The following is a 5,627-nucleotide window of genomic DNA, read 5'->3' as shown; positions in this document are numbered from 1 at the left end:
TACGCTTTATGTCGATTTTTTTTATTCAGTGGCTGTCTTTACCCAGGCGTATTTTTGTTCTTGGCAGTATTTTTTATTCAGTATGGTTACAGTAATTGAGTTTAACTCTCCCTTGGCAATTGCTCCTTGCAATAAGCAGCTGAACCCATTGTTTCCCTCAAGTATAATAAAAACTTACTTTCAACTTGGAGTTCAGAGCAGGGTATCATTTAGATATTCCACTGAGTCTGTATTCAGACAAATGACACAATAAAACCCAATGTATTCTTTTGGATAAAAGATTGTTTGTACTGCTAAAGGAATGACATACTATCTTTTCCTTACTAGAAACATTAATTTTATTATTAAAAATAAAGTTTTATTTATGTTGATCCTTTAGGTTTTCATTTGTGTTTTGAAAACCAAAATATAAAACCTTCAGAGCCAAACATTAAGGATGACAAGGAAGATGGAGAGCAGACAGAAGAACCTCTCGCTCGCCCTCCATAGCTACTTTGGAATCTGTCTCGGAGGATAACTGAAATTTAAACTGTTAGTTCATTAACACAAAGGAAATACCCACTGCAAAATTCACTTACTTGCTCTGGCTTCTCAGTGGCTAAGCCATGCAAATGAGTGAAAATTAGCTCTAGTTTTCTGGGAAGAGTGGCAGAAATGTACACGGAGCAGGGACAGAGAGGACACATCGTCTCCCACGTATTTTAATATTTCATTTAGAGATGAATTCATTACTGTGCTGTTCGTAGTAGCTCTTGAGGTAGCAGAGGGGACTGGGAAGCTCTGTTGGTTCCCAGAATCTTTTCTGCCTGCCCCCTAAATGCGCACCCACCCCTTTCCCTCACCACAGGGCTCCTCCTAGGACCTTTTAGAAATACAAAAGCTTCTCTGAGGTGGGGCGGGGAGGGAGGGGGAGGGCTGCGGATCCCGCCCCCCGCAGGCCCGTCCTAGCGCTTAGCCCTCACAGAAGGAAGGACTTCCTGTACATAAAAATGGCGAATTCAGAGCTTTTGTAAACTGATTTGGAAAGTCTTTGCTTTGGGAGTGAGGAGGATTTTTAATGGTTTAAAAGAAGAAAGTGGAGGTTGTTAACTGGAAGGTTCACAGGAAAGGTCATAGGGAAAGTATCTAGGCATACATACCGGAGGAGATTCAACATTTGTTCTTCCGGTTTGACATTCTGAAGGACTAAAGAAGCAAAGCATTAGACAGTGTCCATTTTGCAGACTTTTGCTTTCTAATCTCCTTGTGGAAGGCGGTGTAAAATCAATCTCGACAGACGAACGAGAGTTGGTGGACTCTAAATTCTATTTTCCGAAGCCAGAGAATTCATAACAATGGTGGGTTTAAAAAAAAAAATTTCAGATGGAAAGTGTACTCTCAGAACGCGATGCGGCAATTGTTTTTTAAAGCGGTTATTTATTATTTCCTAGAGAGACTGGTTAACTGTAACGTAGATGTAACAAAATAATGAGGCGAATGAACCGTAACTGTACATACTCTTGACAGAAATGAAATGCACACAGCACCGTAGCAGGGGAAGTGAAGCATTGTCTATCAAGGCTGTTTTTCTTGGCTGCATCTCAGATTGTGTGAGGATCCTAACCTCGGGCACAATAGCATTCATAAACAGCCATACATTTGCTTCTCTTTCTCCAATGACACATAAATACTCATTTTAAAACGAAAACAATCGTATTAAATACCATTCATTCGTATCTGGATTTACAGATGCTTGTTATGTTGGAAAACCCGAACCCAGTATAATCCTTGCATCCTGAGAAGGATAGAAGGGATATAGTGTGTTAGAACATTGCAAGGTCACAATAAACAATGGTTTCCAAATGCACAGAATTAGTTGTTTTTATTCTGTAGTAGGACATGCAGAGGATCATGATATTGTCATTTTCTTTTTCTTTAAACAAAACATTTAAAGAAACTATGCATATTTTTAAGGGGTGGGGCGATTGGAGGGGGTGTTATTAAAAATGACTTTTATGGCTATACGGATTTTGGCTTTCTCTGTTGTGACCAACGTGTATTTTCTAAAACACATGGTGATTACTTGACAGGTCAGGTACTTATATACTAACAATAGTGATTCTCTTTGGATTGACTCAAGTTAGGATACACAGTTGAATTATGAGGGTGCTTGCTAGGCTGTGCTAATTACCACGCCCAATTTTTATGGAAACACAATGTTCCTTCCAGTTTGGCAGTCATCATTACCCCTTCTATTCTCCAACACCCTTTAAAAATCACAATCCAATCCATTCCTCCCCCAAATCGAATATTAATATAATTTGAGTTCTTGATGGAACTACCATCAGGACTGCAATGCCCCGCAGCTGAAATAATATTTAAAATAGAAGGGATTTGACATTTGAGAAGTCAGTGGCTTGAAATACCCAGTTGTACTTAGCTAATTCAGTCCTTAACCTCTGGTTTCAAATAAATCAATTACAGTCGATTCCACTTCAGTTCAGAAGTGCACAGGGTTTTAGTTAATTGAATACATTGTATTCACTTGCTAGGAATATTCATTTATCAAAATTTCAAATTTAATGTACATTTCTTCACAACTCAGGTTATGTTGGATTGCACAATCAGATCAAATTTGCCCTGGTTTCCCCAAATGCTGCTTAAAATCTAAATTTCACCACTCTTTACAAAACAATGTCTCCCCATTCCTTTCTCAATCAAAAGTAAATTCATAATAATTCCAGGTCAGGCAGGAGAGCTGCTTTCTCCCCACAAAGAAAAAAAATCTCGTATGTGGTCATCAGCCTTGTGTTAAGTTTAAATAGGTTAAGAACAGAACTGGATTAATTAAGTTTTTTAAAAAGTATTGACCTGAAATTTTAAAAAAAAATTACGCATGGTTTCCATTAGAGCTTAACTTTGCTGCAGCTGACAGGTATGACAGCATTTTGTGGTCTTAAAGCCGCAGGCCCCTTTTCTTAACCCTCTCTCTTCCTCTGCTTCCCCCCTCTGGCTTTTGGAGAAGTGCTTGAATAAATAGCAAATTGTTAACTGGAAGCAGTGCGGTTAAACGTGCCCAAATGAAGTTGTGCTTTAAACAGATACTGATGTATGCAGTGTTTTATATTTATTGTTTGTAGCATCCTGCTGGTAGCAGTTTACTGTTTGGAAAGGAAAGGGGTTAATTAGCGTCATTATCAATCACTAATGCTTGCCTAACGTGTCCAAAGAATAATCAAGTTAGAGGACGGCATGAAGCCAACAGCTGCTTCATCCCAGTTACAGATCTCCTCCTAAGCCACTCAGTTCTGGGGTCGGGGGGGGGGGGGCGGGGGGATGGGGAGGTGAAGTGAGGGGAAGAATCCTCATTACTTGGGTAAAAGGGCTATAAAAACAAGAGATCCAAGAGGCGGAAAGTACAACGTAAATAACCAGCACTTTCATTCTCTGAGTTACAGGTGCAGAGAATGGCAGTGGTCCTGAGGCAAGAACTTGTTCCTTAATTTGTTTGATTATCCAAGTTGGGCATTTGAAGAAACACATCTATGTTTCCCTATGGCTTAGCGCTATGTGGTAAAAAGACATCTAAAATGCGAGGAGAGAAGAAGAAATAACCCATACATGCCACAGACAAACCCAAGTCAGCTCCCAGCATCACCCAACCGTCCATGTCAGAAGAATGAGACCACAGAACACACCAGATAACAGTAGTTGTCACACCTCTTAGGACGCTTAGGGGTATTTTTCCTTGTGAATTTCAACGAACAATTCTTTTTCATATTAAACTAGCTTGCTGCACAGGTGTGCCATGTCAGCTTTCCATTGTTATTGCTACGATGATACTGTCCTCCTTGTGACACACCGTGGGAGAGAAACTGAAAAATTTGACCCTGTGATGGGTTTCTCCTAGAAGCTTGTCTTTAAAAACATTATTTGCCAAGTTAACCATGAGTTAAGAACTAAAGACTCCATTAACAATCCGAGTTTACTCAACTGTTTTTCTGAGGGCAGGAATGAATTAGTCCAAGGTGGAGTATTCATTAACAGAGAACAATTGTATGATTGAAGAAAACTATGATTTCTGTCTACAAAAGCAGTAGCCCAAACTCATCTTTGCCCCTACGGACATAGATGAGAAACATTCTCAATCAAATCATGAACGTTAAGTCCTTCCCAGAAGAAGTAATTGCTGTTTCCCATGGAAGACAGCAGGGTGGCCAACAGAGTGGGGAGAGAAAAGGATGTTGGAATGGAAAACTGTGTAATGCACATGTAAGGGAAGGTCTTGCGTTTAAAAAATGTTCTGCTGCTTAGGATCATGACTGAGAAAAGGAAATGAGGGAATAAAAGAGATCTGGGGCTGAACCTGGGAGCCCTCTAAGTGTTATTCATGTGTAAAACTGTATTTTTTTCATCTTTGATGCCTAAAAGGGCAGTGTTGAACCAACTTTGCTTTCACAGAGAGATTTATTTTTTAACAAAAGAGCAACGCAGCATACTGCTAGAGAAATCTAGTTAGAGAAGAAGGAAGCTCAGGGGAAGATGACCTTTCCACAGTAGATACTTATGGATACATACGTTTCTCTCCATCCTCCCTTCCTCCCTCCCTCCCTCCTTCCTTCCTTCCTTCCTTCCTTCCTCCCTTCCTCTCTTTCCACCCCCCTTTCTTCCTTTTCTCTCTGTCTCTGTCTGTCTCTTTCTAACCCAAGAATAAGTTTAATGTCTTTGGGGAAAAGCTTTGGTAGAATTAGCTTGATTCTCCACGCTAACATCCATTTAGAAGTGGGAATATTTTCACCAGCAGGGCAGGGATTTTTCTCAGAGTGGCCCAATTCCATGCTATGCTTTTTTTGCACGTGATTTTTCTGTGGAAACAAAGATTATATCTGCTAAATTTCAGTAACAATCTTAAGCACAACCCCTCAAACTGAAGTTGGAGTCTCGTGGTCCACCCTCTGTCCACTCATGGCCCGCTGTTTGGTGTCCATCACAACTCTCGACTTTGGCAAGTTGAAAGGCCCGGGGCCCTTGATTTCTTCCGGACCCACACCTCTCCAATCTCTCTCTTGAGTTGTTCTCCGCTCATCACCCTTCTAACATCCAGCCTATCTTGGGGAAATGTACACACATATGTATATACATTTACTTATATTTATATCTGAGGTGTTTGGTCAAACTAAATTTAACTAACATAGCTTGAAAGAATTTTTCCTGAGGCACTGAGTTAATGCTAGGATCAAATTTCCGTTTGCCTTGTCAGCTACCAAATCCTATTTCAGGATTCCCCCCCTACACACACACACACCCTGTCTTTTCTGCAGCCCCCGGGTCTGGGCTGCGCCTTTGTCCGCAGCATGGAGTCTGCCTCCAGTGCCTGATCCTGGGCTCCGGGCCCCAGGACCCCGCCCGGGAGGGGACAGCACAGTCCGTACCCCCGCGGCGCCGGCCCGGGAGCCTTCCTGGCTCAGTTTCCCTAAAACATCCCGCCGCGCGCCCCTTTGGATTGGAAGCTTGATTTTGATGGTCTGCAGTAGGAGGTTCGAGCCCAGCCTGGGGTGGGACGGCGGCGGGGCTGGGCGCGGGCGGCCCGGGGGTCGGCCGGCGGCACCCCTCCGGGTTAGACCCAATTAAGCTGCAATAAAAGCCTG

This window comes from Monodon monoceros, unplaced genomic scaffold, assembly GCF_005190385.1.
Source record: "Monodon monoceros isolate NGI ecotype Baffin Bay Population unplaced genomic scaffold, NGI_Narwhal_1 Super_Scaffold_3, whole genome shotgun sequence".
Lineage (NCBI taxonomy): Eukaryota > Metazoa > Chordata > Mammalia > Artiodactyla > Monodontidae > Monodon > Monodon monoceros.
This window is presented reverse-complemented; position numbering follows the sequence as displayed.